Source organism: Culex pipiens, chromosome 2, assembly GCF_016801865.2.
Source record: "Culex pipiens pallens isolate TS chromosome 2, TS_CPP_V2, whole genome shotgun sequence".
Lineage (NCBI taxonomy): Eukaryota > Metazoa > Arthropoda > Insecta > Diptera > Culicidae > Culex > Culex pipiens.
In genome coordinates, this window is record NC_068938.1 from 2,746,872 (window position 1) to 2,765,850 (window position 18,979).

At 31.9% G+C, this 18,979-nt stretch overlaps 1 long non-coding RNA gene across 1 annotated transcript; it reads left to right on the forward strand.

The window, feature by feature from the left end:
- The first annotated feature begins 10,798 nt into the window (after positions 1-10,798).
- On the forward strand, positions 10,799-17,697 carry LOC128092955 (uncharacterized). The gene is made up of 3 exons (XR_008212117.1): positions 10,799-11,324; positions 11,489-11,722; positions 16,800-17,697. It is a non-coding gene; the product is annotated as an uncharacterized LOC128092955 (long non-coding RNA).
- The last annotated feature ends 1,282 nt before the right edge of the window (positions 17,698-18,979 follow it).

Genomic DNA, 18,979 nt, shown 5'->3' on the forward strand with positions numbered 1-18,979 from the left:
GCATAAAATTGGAAAAAGGTTGAAATAAGTCGAAAAATACAATAAATGGTCGGTTCGCGAAAACGTAGAAGATTGCCCTACTACCAAAGAAGAGAAGAACGCCCTTCGTCGTTAATCCGCTTAGTCCATTGTGGCACCGCCACGTGCCTGACTGAAATTATTACTATATTATAAATCCTACCCCTTATTATGAAACAACAGTAATCTACTTTATCGGAAAAGTTAATTAAAGTTTTCAACTTTTTTTGGAGTGAGAATTAAGTTGAGCTCGTGATAACTTTTGTAAGTAATTTTGACAGAGTGTTGATAAATTTCAGCATAGATTAAAGGAATATTTAAAAATCTGAAAAGTGTTTGCCAAAACAACTATAACTCAATCTTCTAAGAAAGCTGATGCTCGCTTTGAATTTCAACTCTGCACTCGAAACCGAAACCAAAATTTCAAATCATTGGAAGCAATTAACTGATATGGATGTAGCTGTCTGTTCGGTGTGGCTTTGCCCAGGTACAAACTAGAAAATCTCTCTCTCTTCGAAAGGAAAACTTGGCTGCAAAAAGAGGTCTGCCAACCTGGTGGGCACACGACACCATCAGGCTGACATTGCTGAAGTTCGGCTGGCTCTCACAAGTTTTCAATTTAGATTAAGTTGGCCACAAAGCCTGTTTTCAATTAATTTTATCAGCTTATCTTTTCAATTTTCCCCTCCTGGTTCTATGAATAATTTATGCTTCCCCTCTCGCTCACTCACTCACTCACTCGGGCTTTCTGTCTCTGTCTCTCGCACAAATATGTACGCGTCGTCAATGTTCGGTACACCTGGGCTGGCTTACAGGTTGGCAGACTAACTGGTGGTTTGCGGAAATGTTTTTGCCCCTTTTCGCTGACTTTGGTTTCCTTTTCAGCGGTGAGAAGTGATTTGGACAGCTGGGTGCACTCAATAAAGTTTTTTGGCCAAATTATAGCATGAGCATGAGCATGAGAGACCACCCATGGTTGTCCTTCTCCGTTGCTGAACAGGACCGTAATAACCTATCAGAACAACCGATCATACGCCCCAACGATCTGGTGATGTTTCTCTTATCAACAGCATGCATGAATGCGATGAAAAGATAAAACATAAAGATCATCAAAACTAGAACTGCTGCAGATAGGTCACAGTCGTTGGCCACCAACGGCGCCCGCCATGTCAGTTTGTAGATCTCGAGGGAATGGGACGGGAATGTTAGTTAGCACAGGCTGCTACCAAGGGTGGGTTCTATACGATATCCACACCCCCGCGTGTGCCGGAAAACTACTTCTACTTGGGATTTTGTTAGTAGGGAAGGGTGATGGTCAGGATTCATCATAGAAGATGATGATGTGACCCAAATAATCGATAAGTTTTGTTTAATGGGGTGATGTATTATTCCCAAGGCAAGCAATCGGATGCTGCTGTTGAGACTATTCCCGTTTATTTGTGATTTATTTACGATCAGATGGATTATCTTAGACAGCCGGCTGTGGAAAGATAAAACCACAAAGAATGTATTTAACATGTAAGATATCAAACTCCTCGTAAAGTGTTTTGTTCGAGTGGATTATAGACGATTTCAAGTTTTGAATAGTTATAAGAATAGCGACCGATTACTGATGAGTTACGAAGCTACAAGAAGGGCTTGGCAATCGCGTAGGTGAAATACTAGTTATCGTGCTCTCCGGGCTATAATGCTGAGAGTTTTTTCACGCGTTTTACGGGAAACGTCTTTTCGAATTTTAAATTTATACCTCGCAAGCGTATAGCGCACCTACAAAACACATATTTTCAAATCGTAGAAATAATACTAGGAAAAACGGCTGTATCATTTATAAAACACGGCGACGAACGCGCATAACAAAACTGACCCGAAGCGTGGCTCGGACTTAACTATCGGACTAAATTTGTTTATTTATGGACATTAATATAAAAATCGATTACACGACTACCGAAAAACGCTACCCGATCGTATTTATATCAGCAGTAAGCTTGCCCTGAAACCAAATATTTCATTAGTAATTTTCATACTCTTTCATTCATTCATTCACTCAACCAATCACACAAAAAACTAATTAATTTGAATTGCTGATTTAGATACTTAAAATGTTCAGTGGAGAATTTGCCTAACGTTACGTAATTTTGATGTATTTAAATTATGTTTTAAACGAGAATCATGTTATTTATAATAAAGATAAGACCTACGTAGATTTACATGCTGCTGTTAAGAGCACTTATGTTTATTTATTTTTTTATGTTTTATATTATTTGAAATGGTTAATCTTAGGCAGCCGGCTGCGGAAAGATAGGTCCAAAATTTAATGTCTTTAGGTTATTTTTTATTATTTTCCTGTTTTTCCACAAAATTTATATATTTTTGATTTCGGAAAAAGAAAGTATCGATCACAAAATTCGAAAGTATCGATCACAAAATAGCAAAAACCCGAAACAAATTGAAATCATTGCTACTTATTGGAAAAATATTTCACACCGTACAGAAAACCGCGCGCGATTTAATGTTAATAACTACAAACTTTAGCCTTCTTTAATACAAAAATTTTCTTTAATTCTAAAAAGTCTGCAGAAGGTTTGTATTTGCTCCATATGGCAACACTTCTGTGGAGCGTTTACGATCCACATGATCCACAAATGTCAAACTTCTCCCGTTCATCCCAATCTCACTCACACACTCGTAAAGCAATCAACATGAAACGAACTCACCAAATTCAGCTTCAGTAGATTCTGGTGAGATGCTGGCCTTCTCGTTGGCTCAGCATCGGGCAATAAGCAAGACAGCGAATCCAGTCCCCCGGCCGTCCAGTGACAACAAAAACAAAAACCTCCACCGCACAACTCCGAGCCCAAACATTCACTTGAAAGTTCTGATCCACGAGGACCTACGCACACGCACACAGGTCATCTTTTAGCCAAAACTTTGAGCACGGGTCAAACACACAGAAGCGACATTATTTTTTTCGGATCCTTCTTATTACTGTTGCTTTTTTCCTTCACTTCTCCGTGCTTCGGTCTAAATCCTAGATATCACCAACACCACTAAACGGTCCCTCGCTCACTGCATGCCGGAGGGCGCAGCGCTAGCCGAGACGCCATATTCTTGACATATTGGATGTAAACAAAACAAAATCTAATCGCGGCAAAAACACATGTTCCCAAGGTTTCCTTTGAAAATCCATGGTTTTTCAATGCACTGTCCATCAGCTAATTGCTTCTACAAATAGGTGTCACCAAAAGGGCAGAATTTCGCACACAAAATTCGCGAACAAAATCGAGTCTAGAGAACGAAGCAAAATCGCGTGCACTCGCGTTCTGAAGTTTTTTGGCCAAATTATAGTAAACAAAGTTGATTTATCAACATTCAAAAATAATATTGCCTAATTCTGCTACCAACTTTGTCAAAAGAAAAATTCCACTCTCGTAAAAACAGGAAAACCCACCCCAACTTTTGATCCCAGTTTTCCGGTTGAACTTCCTGCCTCCCGGCAAATCCCGGAAAATGTTGTACAATCCCGTTTTACAACCACACCACCTTTTAGCTGTGTGAATGTGAGTAAGGGCGGAGGAGGGTAATTCAAATTTGATCAAATTATTTGCTTTCGCGCACTTGTGAGGGCGACCCAAATTGTGAAGCTTATTTTTTCGTACTTCTCAGTAAAGAGGAGCAAAAGGTGGAATTCCGGCGTGAAGGTGGCATAATTTGGAATTTCAAGCATTAATTACGTGGGTCGTAAAGGTGGATTAAGGTGCGGGATTTTCGCGGGAATGTTGTGTTTTTTATTCTCGTTGGACCGAGGGCTCAGTACTTTGTTCGAGGATCCAATTTGGATTGTGCTTGGCTGGTTGGGATTAGTCGGAGAGTGAGGATTAACGGGAACTCGGGTTGCATGTTTGAGGTTGGATGGGTTATTTCATTTTATTTGTTTTTAAATTTTCATGTTTTACGTGCAATAAAAAACAGCATATTAGTATCACATTTTAAACTACGATTTTTAGATTTACACTCAATAACATTTGAAACTGAATCAGAATGTTGAACCTTAAGCTTTATAATTTTCTGGAACCATAGATGAATATTCATTGGGATGTAACAAAATGGGTCAATTTTGCTGGCATTTTAGGGCAAGAAACCCTTAGAGTACTGAGCCTGAATCCCAATGAATTGCAATCGAAAATGTTTTGATATTCTTTTTTAGTGCGCTATTTTCAAGTTATAGGCATTTTACGATCGAATTTTTCGAAAGCATTAAATTAATTGCAATTTAAAAAATATACATGAAGTAAAAGCACTCCTGCGAAAATAAGTTAAATTTTATTTAAATATAAGACTCTGTTGATCGGAGTGTCACCAAATAAGCCCTCTTTTTTTTAAATTGTAATACCTTGAAAACTATTATCTGATATTTTCAATTTTTAAAACATGACAAAAATTATTTTGAAATTTGAAAATCAAGCCTAGCATCTAAAAATTTCAAAAATAAGTTGTTTTCATTTTTAAAACAATTATTCTTGAATTTCAAAATAATTTGTAATTTGAAGGAGCATTAGATTTTTAAGTAGGTTACATTACTTATAATTAAAAATTGAACGAATTGGTTCGGAGATAACTCATTAAAAAAAAATAACTTCAAAATAGCAGTTCCATCAACAGAGTCATATGCAGATAACTGTAGGAAACTGTATCAGCCTTTTTTAAAATATATTACAATTAATTTTCTTCTGAAAGTGAATTAAAAAAAAATAAAAAAAATTAAAGAGATATTGCAAAAAATTCTTGCTGTCATTTTGAGCAATGCTATAAAAATACAAATGTTATAAAAAAAGCAGTGATTTTAAAACCTTGGTTTTATTTATTTTTTTAAGTAAACCTTTTTTTTCAGAACATTCAGTATGCTATCAAATCGGGCGTCAAATTTTACAAAAAAAAATCCCTTCAACACAAAATTTCCAAATCATCACCATTTTGGGCAGCAAATGATTGAAAAACACGACTTATTTCAAATGTTCAATAATAAAGGGGTCGTGCTACCACTCCGTCACAAGATATACAAAATGGAACGAAATTACCCCTTAAAGCAAAGTTCGCGAAAATCGAAGAGTGATCGATTTCATGTGAGTTGGCAGAGAATAACTCTGAAAAAAGCGAAATAAATCAATCAGAAAAATTCAAAAAAATCTTAATTACAGCCGAAGGCTCCGAATCTATAAGAAAATCTCTTCTCAAGATAGAGAATTTCAAAATCAAAAAGTACTGATCTAAAAATCTCGAATAACATTAAGAAATTAACAAGAATTTCTCGAGCGATGGACAAGAGACTCAATTTGATCTGTTTTATTTATCTTTTGTGGCGTTCAAACAAACTACATTAAACACCGAGATGAATACTGACAGATGAAAAGTTGAAATTGAAATCTGAAAATGAAAAATGAAAATTGAAAACTGAACACTGAAAAATGAAAATTAAAAAAGAAAAATTAAAATTGGAAACTGAAAACTTAAAATGAATATTGAGAACAAAACAAGCTGAAAAGCTGAGCTGAAAAAAAAGTATCTCAAAACTCAATATTAATCCAAAAATATTCACAAAATCTGTAAGAACTCTGTGAAAAAATTTAGTGAATTTTTGTGCAGTTGTTTCTCTTGCTATGTCTTTTTTTAGATTTTGGATTGTTTTGGGGAATCTGATAAATAAACTCAACAACATTTAAGAATGAAATGTGAGCTTCAATTTGACTTTTTTACTGTTGCAACATTGTTTTTTAAATTAAGTTGAGCCCAGTATTTGTTGCTTTCAATCACTATCATTTCACAAACTTAAATATGTTGTGATCATATCCTGATCACACGCACAACATCACAGCCTACCTTAATCGAGCCTAATGGAGCATCAAACGCGATTCCCCGCTACGATAAATCCGATCCGTCGCGACGTCATTTTTTAACCTGCCCAAGCATGGCCTACTGCCCCACGCTTTCTAACGACAACACATCACCGCTATGTTGTTTTTTTCTCCTTTTTTTTGTGAGACCACCCAACTTCAGCTTGATGGTCTGCTTCGATGCCACACATTTCGAGACACCTTCCAGGCTCATTTCAAATGGATGTAAATAGCGACGATATCAATCTTGCTTATTTATCGTCGACGCAATCGCGAGCAAATTTTTCCTCTTTATCGCGAACTAAAGGGAAAAACCGGTCCCGACATTTGTCTTCATGCGTTTCGGAGTTTGCGTGTGCGAATCTTTTGCCCGCGGTTGATGTAATTTAGTGCGTCGATTTATTCACAACCATCAGTGTTTTGGCGCCGATTATGATCACTATAGTGTAATGGCTCGGTTCGGGGGAGATAAATTTGCGCCAATTAAGCTCATCACCGCGCGGTCATTAGCTGCGTCGTGTCCAGTCAATCGGAGCAATTTTTCAGATTTTTTGTTCATGGTTGAGCAATTTTTGTTTGCAACTTTCTTTGCATACTTTCAGGGGCAACTTTAATACAACGAATTCAAATTTATTTCTGTCATCAACTCGTGTTGCTTCGCATGAATCCAACCATTTGTTCGCAAGAAAACATCCCGGTGGAGTTTTTCCACGTGAACAATTCTCTACTAAAACCGGAAATGGATTTTATTTGTATTTTTTGATTTGGCTCAACATTGTGGGGGCCTTCCCTATGGCCAAATAAGCTATTTTGTGTCATTGGTTCACCCATACAAGTCTCCATACAATTTTGGGAGCTGTCCATACAAAAACGGTACGTAAATATTCGAATATATGTAACTTTTGAATGAATTTTCTGATCAATTTGGTGTCTTCGGCAAAGTTGTAGGTATTGTTGAGGACTATTGAGAAAAAAATAGGTACACGGAAAAAAAATTGCCGATTTTTTAATTAACATTTTTTTCACAAAAACTCAATTTCCCAAAATACGTATTTTTTGATTTTCGAGATTTTTTTATATGTTTTAGGAGAAAAAAACCCGCAACTTTTGAGCCATAGAGAAACATGGTCAAAAAATCTGCCGCCGAGTTATGATTTTTTGAAAAAATAGTGATTTTTGGAAAAAATCGAAATTTCATGCAAAAACAAATTTGACGTAATTTTTTAATGTAAAATTGAATTTCCAATCGAAAAGTACTTTACAGATTTTTTGATAAAAGGCTCTGTTTTCAAGATATAGCCACCGAAAGTTTGATTTTAGCGAAATATTTGCAGTTTTTTGATTTTTAAAAATAGTGACCATGAGTGACCACCTTTAAAAATATTTTTTTGAAAAGTTCAGAAAATTTGCTATAAAACTGTCAAAGAGACATTGAAGATTGGACCTCTGGTTGCTGAGATACAGCGGCTTAAACAAAAAGAAACACGAAAATTGAAGTTTTCTAAGTCTCACTCAAACAGCCCACCATTTTCTAATGTCGATATCTCAGCAACTAATGGTCCGATTTTCAATGTTAAAACATGAAACATTCGTGAAATTTTCCGATCTTTTCGAAAAAAGTATTTTGAATTTTTTTAAATCAAGACTAACATTTTAAAAGGGCCAAACATTGAATATTACGCCCATTTAAAATGTTAGTCTTGATTTAAAAAAATTCAAAATATTTTTTTCGAAAAGATCGGAAAATTTTACGAATGTTTCATGTTTTAACATTGAAAATCGGACCATTAGTTGCTGAGATATCGACATTAGAAAATAGTGGGCTGTTTGGGTGAGACTTAGAAAACTTCAATTTTCGTGTTTCTTTTTGTTTAAGCCGCTGTATCTCAGCAACCAGAGGTCCAATCTTCAATGTCTCTTAGACAATTTTATAGCAAATTTTCTAAACTTTTCAAAAAAAAATATTTTTAGAAGTGGTCACTCATGGTCACTATTTTTAAAAATCGAAAAACTGCAAATATTTCGCTAAAATCAAACTTTCGGTGGCTATATCTTGAAAACAGAGCCTTTTATCAAAAAATCTGTAAAGTACTTTTCGATTGGAAATTCAATTTTACATTAAAAAATTACGTCAAATTTGTTTTTGCATAAAATTTTGATTTTTTCCAAAAATCACTATTTTTTCAAAAATTCATAACTCGGCAGCAGATTTTTTGACCATGTTTCTCTATGGCTCAAAAGTTGCGGATTTTGGGAAATTGAGTTTTTGTGAAAAAAATTTTAATTAAAAAATCGGCAAATTTTTTTTTCCGTGTACCTATTTTTTTCTCAATAGTCCTCAACAATACCTACAACTTTGCCGAAGACACCAAATTGATCAGAAAATTCATTCAAAAGTTACAGATATTCGAATATTTACGTACCGTTTTTGTATGGACAGCTGCCAAAATTGTATGGAGACTTGTATGGGTGAACCAATGACACAAAATAGCTTCTTTGGTCATAGGGAAGGCCCCCACAAAGTTTGAGCCAAATCAAAAAATACAAAAAATAAAAATGGTCGAAATCGGCCGATTTCGTAGAGAGTTGCTCACGTGTTGCGTGACGAGCCAGCCTGACAGATGAACAGCATTGTTATGAGCACGTCATTGGATGACGTGTTCGACGATTACGCAACGGTGACAGAAAAATGGCTGGCGAAAGAAATTAGGGCTAATGCAAACAAATGACCATGTCGTTGGAAGAGGAAAATTCTAACTTCTTTTTTTTTTTTTTTGTTTTGAAATGCAAGATTAGTTATGTTCTTCAAAGTTTTCAAGAGCTATGTTTAAAGTTTCGATGGTTTCAACATTCAAGGTTTTATGTTTTAAGTTTTATCAATTCTCATGCTACAATTCTACAAGAAAAAAAAATTAAAAAAATCAATGAAGCTCGGGGTCACTTCCTCCATATAATCCTTATAACCCACTCACACTTTCCAGGAAAGAGGATGAGAAACCAAGTGATTTATTGATTCTGATCCATTAGACACGTTCTGTTTCCCTTTCTTTGTCTTCCCACTTTTGATGAGAACCGTTCGTTCGTCCGTGCAGTCTGGCCAGAATCATCTGTCCCTGATTCATCGATTCCTCCCGAGGGGGGCCTTCGTCTGTGTGACAGTGTGACATTTTAAAACAAAGCCAAGTTTGTACTTTGTGCGAAACAATAGAAATGATACACAATGGCTAGGCTGTTGGACACTTTATCATTGAAAGGATCCTTATTGTTAGCTTCGTTGTGGGGATATGATACAGAAAGACCCTTGAGAAATGTTGTGTGAGCTTTCATTGTGATTTGATTGACTTCTAGGAATTTTAAAATTAAATTGAAAAATTGAGTCCTCAAACTCAACCCCGTAAGGAAAGCTCGGAGGAGACATCTTTCCCGGAACACATTAATCAGATTGCTGATCAATCGAACGGAACGACGCCGACAAAGACGCATATCCCGAGGTCATTTGTCCAGCAGCACCGAAGTGCACTTTTCAAACCTCAAAATCACAAATCAAAGAAAATTCGAAACAAAGTTCGCCAAAAATCGCCATTTCAGAAGAGACACAGGATGAATAAATAATCCCAGAAACGAATCTCTCCCCCAACACACACAAACAGACGAGAACAACCCAAAATGTGTTCACAAACTAAAAGGCGTCGCGAAGTCTCTCTCTCTCTCTCCGTCCGTCGCTTAAACAAACAGACGCAAAACTGCATTTCGAAGGAGGAAATGTGCTGACGACCACCGAGCTTGAATGAAGCTTTGGACGGATGCACTTGGTTGAGCACTTTCATGCGGCGGCCACGACCAGGCACCGGCACTCAAGTGCATCGTCATCATCCGAGGCGGAGAAGGCGATTTATGAAGGTCCTGTGATGCTCGTGAAGACACGGCGGAAAGTGACGGACATGGTGACGACGACGATTGCTGGATGAACCGAAACCGAAACGGAACGCCACGGATATGACCTCCCTGAGGGCACGCTCGGTGTGTGTGGTTTAAGGGAGAACGCAACGTCAGCAGATACATTTTCAATCAATTCATAATCGTTTAATGTTTTTTTTTTTTTTTGAATCCACAAAATAATACTGTCCAAACAAAATAATGAAAAGCTTGCTAAACAATATCTCAATAATTATCACATGAAGTAAAGCTTATTTCTACATTTCTTCAAAAATCTCAAAACATGAATAAAAATGATGATTTTCTTATTAGGAGGAAACTTTGTCAATTTCCTGCGTCGATAGAAGCAATTTTGAAATATGAATATTTTCATACTAGATTCCATACAATTTTCCGGGGTGATCATGCAATGTATTCTAAAAGTCCAATTCCCAAAATATGTACTTCTTTAATTTTATATTTTTTATACGTCATAAAATATTTCAAAAATCATTATTTAAAGCAAAATAAACTAGTAATCAATAATGGCTTAACATATTTTTGGGAAAGTGCACCGTTTTCAGTTTATAGGCATTTTAAGGTGCAATATTTGAAAAATGTTCAGTCTTTTGCATTTAAAAAACAAACATAATAATGTAAAAGCACCCTTGCAAAAATATTTCCGAAATGTTGAGACATTTTCCTCCAATTTTCTTGTTGATCGGACTGCTGGTTGTTGAAACTTGAAATAAAGCCTCTTAAATTTAGAATTTAGGGATTTTTTTCACTTGGTGCCATCCTATAAGGGTAATTCTCTGCCAACTCTCACGAAATCGGGAAAAGTTGCCCCGACCCCTCTTTGATTTGCGTGAAACTTTGTCCTAAGGGGTAACTTTTGTCCCTAATCACGAATCCGAGGTCCGTTTTTTGATATCTCGTGACGGAGGGGTGGTACGACCCCTTCCATTTATGCACGGAACAAAATCCGGGCGGCGGATCCGAAAAAATAATGCGATGAATCCGAAAACATTGATCGTTTGCGAATTCATCGCGAATGTTGCCGATTCTGGAGAAAATGTTTTCGATAACGAAAGAAATTGCTTCCAAAATCGAAAGCGCTTTGTTGCCGGCTTATTTGAGAGTGTAGCATGCCGCAGCCAATGCGTTACGAACTGTCAAAATCAGCCGCGAAGAAGAAAAACAACAAAACAAAAGTTGGTCTCGCGTTGAAGTTTTTGTTGTTTTTTTTCGACTTGTCCGCCGCGATTTCGGTTCGTCAAAATCTGTTCCCGACCCGATCTGTTGGTCAACAGCCACGGCCTCATCCAACTTCGTGACTGGATCCGGTCAATCCTCGGTACCCTGCAGTTTGCTCATCCGCCGGGAGTTCTGATCATCCGACGTTCCGTTTGCTCTTTGGGGGCCGTCGCGACCACGGCAGTAATGGCAGCCGACGTATTTCTGCGGTACTTGAAGAAGGACAACCGCTTTGAGTACAACAAGGTAAGCTGCTGAATGTAAATTATTTGGCCAGAACCAAGAAAAAATGATCACGCAGCAGCTGCTGACGTTTTTCGAAAAGTCGGAACCGACATTGGCTCAGTCGGGCTGATTCCGTTGCATGAGTGTTTAAAATTTGTTTTCACTGAAACCCATTTTATTTGCAGCTTTCCTTTTTCCGGCCATTCTTCAGGCCACCAAATCTGCCATTGAAGAAAATCCGCTCCGCCGAACCAAGCTGGCTGCTCAACATTACCCGGTTGCCCCGACGATGATGATGATAGCAGTTACTTTTCGAACTCGGCCCGAAGGGAGAAATCGACCACAACGGGAAGAATCCGCCGATCCCCTTCCGGAAGTAGACCAGAAGCTGTTCGAAATCAGCGAGGAGGACATTAATGGTATCGCGTGGGGGGGAAAAAAAACAACGGATCCGATTGACGATTATTTTCGGAAAAGGTGGCTTCCTGTACAGTTTCACAAAACGAACCACGTGCGCATTTATATTTTTATTTTTTGCATTCACAGTTGTTTTCGAGTGCAATCTAAAATTTCGAAAAAAAAAAATGATTCTATAATAATAAGGCAAGTGCTAAATAATTGAAACTTTCGTCATTTTGTAAAATTATAAAGAATTAAAAAAAATTGAGCTCAATAAATTTAAAAAAAACTCCGTGATTTAAAAAGCTTGGAAAATCTAAGAAAATTTAAATACTGAGGGATTTTTTTTTATTTAAGAAATGTTAGATACAGCACAAACTCTATTATTTGGCCTTGGAAAAAAACATCGTTTATCGAATTTTCAAAAATCGAATCACGATTTTTTCCTCTTTGTCTTATTTTTGATGTTCTATTTTAGGTATGACCACTAAACAACTTCAAAGTGGTTATTCAAGATAGCGGTAAAAATGGCGACTATAAAAGATTGATTATTAAAAAGGAAATGAAAATTCTTAAATTCTAAAATTTAAAAATTCTAAAATTCCATACAGACGTGTTTTAAAATGCATTATACACCTGCCCAGTTGTTTTGCAATCATTAGTTTCCAAAATATCTAAGTATTGAAGAAAATTTTATTTTTCGCGAAAAAAAAAAGTTTTTGCGGTTCTGTGCATTGGAACTTCATAAAAATTCAAAATATTCTAAATCCAGCCCAAACATGCTAAATAGGATTATCAATGCAGAAAAATGCGTTTTAGATTGTTTTCATTCATCTGTTTTTATTGAAATTTTGAAGTTTTTTGGAAAAATATATTTTTTTTTTGCCGCCTGACTTTTCGGACAAATTTTGAAGGGGGAGGGGGGGGGGGGGGCGAAATTCTAAAATTCTAAAATTCTAAAATTCTAAAATTCTAAAATTCTAAAATTCTAAAATTCTAAAATTCTAAGATTCTAAAATTCTAAAATTCTAAAATTCTAAAATTTTAAAATTCTAAAATTCTAAAATTCTAAAATTCTAAAATTCTAAAATTCTAAAATTCTAAAATTCTAAAATTCTAAAATTCTAAAATTCTAAAATTCTAAAATTCTAAAATTCTAAAATTCTAAAATTCTAAAATTCTAAAATTCTAAAATTCTAAAATTCTGAAATTCTAAAATTCTAAAATTCTAAAATTCTAAAATTCTAAAATTCTAAAATTCTAAAATTCTAAAATTCTAAAATTCTAAAATTCTAAAATTCTAAAATTCTAAAATTCTAAAATTCTAAAATCCTAAAATTCTAAAATTCTAAAATTCTAAAATTCTAAAATTCTAAAATTCTAAAATTCTAAAATTCTAAAATTCTAAAATTCTAAAATTCTAAAATTCTAAAATTCTAAAATTCTAAAATTCTAAAATTCTAAAATTCTAAAATTCTAAAATTCTAAAATTCTAAAATTCTAAAATTCTAAAATTCTAAAATTCTAAAATTCTAAAATTCTAAAATTCTAAAATTCTAAAATTCTAAAATTCTAAAATTCTAAAATTCTAAAATTCTAAAATTTTAAAATTCTAAAATTCTAAAATTTTAAAATTTTAAAATTCTAAAATCCCAAAATTCTAAAATTCTAAAATTCTAAAATTTTAAAATTTTAAAATTCTAAAATCCCAAAATTCTAAAATTCTAAAATTCTAAAATTCAAAAATTCAAAAATTCTGAACTTCTGAAATTCTAAAATTTTAAAATTCTAAAATTTTAAAATTCGAAAATTCGAAAATTCTAAAATTCGAAAATTCTAAAATTCGAAAATTCTAAAATTCTAAAATTCTTAAATTCTTAAATTCTAAAATTCTAAAATTCTGAAATTCTGAAATTCTAAAATTCTAAAATTCTAAAATTATAAAATTCTAAAATTCTAAAATTCTAAAATTCTAAAATTCTAAAATTCTAAAATTCTAAAATTCTAAAATTCTAAAATTCTAAAATTCTAAAATTCTAAAATTCTAAAATTCTAAAATTCTAAAATTCTAAAATTCTAAAATTCTAAAATTCTAAAATTCTAAAATTCTAAAATTCTAAAATTCTAAAATTCTAAAATTCTAAAATTCTAAAATTCTAAAATTCTAAAATTCTAAAATTCTAAAATTCTAAAATTCTAAAATTCTAAAATTCGAAAATTCTAAAATTCTTAAATTCTAAAATTCTAAAATTCTAAAATTCTAAAATTCTAAAATTCTAAAATTCTAAAATTCTAAAATTCTAAAATTCTAAAATTCTAAAATTCTAAAATTCTAAAATTCTAAAATTCTAAAATTCTAAAATTCTAAAATTCTAAAATTCTAAAATTCTAAAATTCTAAAATTCTAAAATTCTAAAATTCTAAAATTCTAAAATTCTAAAATTCTAAAATTCTAAAATTCTAAAATTCTAAAATTCTAAAATTCTAAAATTCTAAAATTCTAAAATTCTAAAATTCTAAAATTCTAAAATTCTAAAATTCTAAAATTCTAAAATTCTAAAATTCTAAAATTCTAAAATTCTAAAATTCTAAAATTCTAAAATTCTAAAATTCTAAAATTCTAAAATTCTAAAATTCTAAAATTCTAAAATTCTAAAATTCTAAAATTCTAAAATTCTAAAATTCTAAAATTCTAAAATTCTAAAATTCTAAAATTCTAAAATTCTAAAATTCTAAAATTCTAAAATTCTAAAATTCTAAAATTCTAAAATTCTAAAATTCTAAAATTCTAAAATTCTAAAATTCTAAAATTCTAAAATTCTAAAATTCTAAAATTCTAAAATTCTAAAATTCTAAAATTCTAAAATTCTAAAATTCTAAAATTCTAAAATTCTAAAATTCTAAAATTCTAAAATTCTAAAATTCTAAAATTCTAAAATTCTAAAATTCTAAAATTCTAAAATTCTAAAATTCTAAAATTCTAAAAATTCTAAAATTCTAAAATTCTAAAATTCTAAAATTCTAAAATTCTAAAATTCTAAAATTCTAAAATTCTAAAATTCTAAATTCTAAAATTCTAAAATTCTAAAATTCTAAAATTCTAAAATTCTAAAATTCTAAAATTCTAAAATTCTAAAATTCTAAAATTCTAAAATTCTAAAATTCTAAAATTCTAAAATTCTAAAATTCTAAAATTCTAAAATTCTAAAATTCTAAAATTCTAAAATTCTAAAATTCTAAAATTCTAAAATTCTAAAATTCTAAAATTCTAAAATTCTAAAATTCTAAAATTCTAAAATTCTAAAATTCTAAAATTCTAAAATTCTAAAATTCTAAAATTCTAAAATTCTAAAATTCTAAAATTCTAAAATTCTAAAATTCTAAAATTCTAAAATTCTAAAATTCTAAAATTCTAAAATTCTAAAATTCTAAAATTCTAAAATTCTAAAATTCTAAAATTCTAAAATTCTAAAATTCTAAAATTCTAAAATTCTAAAATTCTAAAATTCTAAAATTCTAAAATTCTAAAATTCTAAAATTCTAAAATTCTAAAATTCTAAAATTCTAAAATTCTAAAATTCTAAAATTCTAAAATTCTAAAATTATAAAATTCTAAAATTCTAAAATTCTAAAATTCTAAAATTCTAAAATTCTAAAATTCTAAAATTCTAAAATTCTAAAATTCTAAAATTCTAAAATTCTAAAATTCTAAAATTCTAAAATTCTAAAATTCAAAAATTCAAAAATTCTAAAATTCTAAAATTCTAAAATTCTAAAATTCTAAAATTCTAAAATTCTAAAATTCTAAAATTCTAAAATTCTAAAATTCTAAAATTCTAAAATTCTAAAATTCTAAAATTCTAAAATTCTAAAATTCTAAAATTCTAAAATTCTAAAATTCTAAAATTCTAAAATTCTAAAATTCTAAAATTCTAAAATTCTAAAATTCTAAAATTCTAAAATTCTAAAATTCTAAAATTCTAAAATTCTAAAATTCTAAAATTCTAAAATTCTAAAATTCTAAAATTCTAAAATTCTAAAATTCTAAAATTCTAAAATTCTAAAATTCTAAAATTCTAAAATTCTAAAATTCTAAAATTCTAAAATTCTAAAATTCTAAAATTCTAAAATTCTAAAATTCTAAAATTCTAAAATTCTAAAATTCTAAAATTCTAAAATTCTAAAATTCTAAAATTCTAAAATTCTAAAATTCTAAAATTCTAAAATTCTAAAATTCTAAAATTCTAAAATTCTAAAATTCTAAAATTCTAAAATTCTAAAATTCTAAAATTCTAAAATTCTAAAATTCTAAAATTCTAAAATTCTAAAATTCTAAAATTCTAAAATTCTAAAATTCTAAAATTCTAAAATTCTAAAATTCTAAAATTCTAAAATTCTAAAATTCTAAAATTCTAAAATTCTAAAATTCTAAAATTCTAAAATTCTAAAATTCTAAAATTCTAAAATTCTAAAATTCTAAAATTCTAAAATTCTAAAATTCTAAAATTCTAAAATTCTAAAATTCTAAAATTCTAAAATTCTAAAATTCTAAAATTCTAAAATTCTAAAATTCTAAAATTCTAAAATTCTAAAATTCTAAAATTCTAAAATTCTAAAATTCTAAAATTCTAAAATTCTAAAATTCTAAAATTCTAAAATTCTAAAATTCTAAAATTCTAAAATTCTAAAATTCTAAAATTCTAAAATTCTAAAATTCTAAAATTCTAAAATTCTAAAATTCTAAAATTCTAAAATTCTAAAATTCTAAAATTCTAAAATTCTAAAATTCTAAAATTCTAAAATTCTAAAATTCTAAAATTCTAAAATTCTAAAATTCTAAAATTCTAAAATTCTAAAATTCTAAAATTCTAAAATTCTAAAATTCTAAAATTCTAAAATTCTAAAATTCTAAAATTCTAAAATTCTAAAATTCTAAAAGTGAATTTTTGAATTTTAAATTTTTGAATTTTTGAATTTTTGAATTTTTTAATTTTTGAATCTGTATTATATTGAAGTTTTGAAATTTTTTTTTTTTCAAATGTTTTTCAAGAGTCAAGAGACGATGATTAAAACTTAATTTTGTGTTTTCTTTCGCAGTTCCAAGATTGAAGCGTGGGTTCGACAAACACCTCGACAGACCCAACTGCTAGCGGAGATTCTGTCATGCCAGCACGGCGTCCAAACTGGGGCTCGTTCCAGGCGAACGGTCGCTCCGCTCAAGTCGATCCTCCAGGTGAAAATCGGAAATGGAATCACGATCGTGGCGCAATGCTTGGGCACCTTCGTTGCTCTTGTGGAGTCACTCGGGATCCGGCATGAATCTGAGTCCGCACCAGAACCTTTCCCGAAGGCGCGTAGAGGAAAAGAGCCAAAATCTCCAGGACGAGGAGAACTTCCGGCGCGCCAGCTCGGAACGTAGTCTAAAATAGGACGCGGAAATCAACTAGATCGCCGGCCCAAGCACGCTGGAATGATATCAGCATCATCTCTATCCGAGTGGCCCCGCCGCCGACGTCACTCGCCCACTCTGTTGCACAAAACGCCAAACGCTGACATCAACCGTGCATCAACGAGTGCACTGCGGAAACGCCTCCTCCTCCTAAAGCAACTTGTCAACGGCGACGACGGCGCCCAGCAGTACCCAGCTGCACCACGGACATCGAGGCCAGATCGGACAAATCGCTTCGTTCGAATCGTCACCACTTTTGATTCTGTTTTGATATGAACAAATAAATACAATTTAAATGAACTCTTCTTCTTCTTATTTCTATCGAAATTTCGAGCAGCAACGGTCAATTCAAAAAGGTAAATATTGAAGTGGCTGCGTTCTGCGTGCTTTTGGCGGGGTATGCGTTACTGCGTTACGTTTGCGATATCGGAAATAATCGTTTGCGATATTGGAAGCAATGTTTCCTGCTGACGGGTGGAAACCGAGATTTGCGATTTTTAGAGCAAATCGAAAGCAAAGTTTCCGATTCCGCAAACCGGATTTTGTTCCGTGTGTACATGCGAAAAAAGAGGTGTTTTTCAATAATTTGCAGCCAGAAACGGTGATGAGATAGAAATTTGGTGTTAAAGGCACTTTTATGTAAAATTAGACGCCCGATTTGATGGCGTACTCAGAATTTCGAAAAAACGTATTTTTCATCGAAAAAAACCCTAAAAAAGTTTTAAAAATTCTCCCATTTTCCGTTACTCGACTGTAAAAATTTTTGGAACATGTCATTTTATGGAAAATTTAATGTACTTTTCGAATCTACATTGACCCAGAAGGGTCATTTTTCCATTTAGAACAATAATTTTCATTTTAAAATTTCTTGTTTTTTATAACTTTGCAGGGTTATTTTTTAGAGTGTAACAATGTTCTATAAAGTTGTAAAGCAGACAATTACAAAAAAAATAATATATAGACATAAGGGGTTTGCTAATAAACATCACGAGTTATCACGATTTTACGAAAAAAAAGTTTTGAAAAAGTAACTTTTTGCGTTTCTCTTTGTTTTATCGTCCGTGTTTGTTGCGGGTGTCCATGAACGGCCATGATCAACGACGACCAACTTTTTCAAAACTTTTTTTCGTAAAATCGCAATAACTCGTGATGTTCATAAGCAAACCCCTTATGTCTGTATATCTTTTTTTTGTAATTGTCTGCTCTACAACTTTGTAGGACATTGTTACACTCTAAAAAATAACCCTGCAAAGTTAGAAAAAATACGAAATTTCAAAATGTTTTTTTTTTAAATGGAAAAATGACCCTTCTGGGTCAATGTAGATTCGAAAAGTACATTAAATTTCCCATAAAATGACATGTTCCAAAAAATTTTACAGTCGAGTAACGGAAAATGGGAGAGTTTTTAAAACTTTTTTAGTGTTTTTTTCGATGAAAAATACGTTTTTTCGGAATTCTGAGTACGCCATCAAATCGAGCGTCTAATTTTACATAAAAGTCCCTTTGACACCAAATTTCTATCTCATCACCGTTTCAGGCTGCAAATTATTGAAAAACACCTCTTTTTTCGCATGTTCAAAATTGGAAGGGGTCGTACCGCCCATCCGTCACAAGATATCAAAAAACGGAACTCGGATTCGTGATCAGGGACAAAAGTTACCTCGTAGGACAAAGTTTCACGCAAATCGAAGAGGGGTCGGGGCAACTGCTGTGTGAGTTGGCGGAGAATTACCCATAAGGCTGGTACAAATTTTATTTAAAGTTTTTGTCTCCCCCCTTCAAAGTTGGCCCGAAAAATCAGGGGGCAAAAAAAATATTTTTTCAAAAA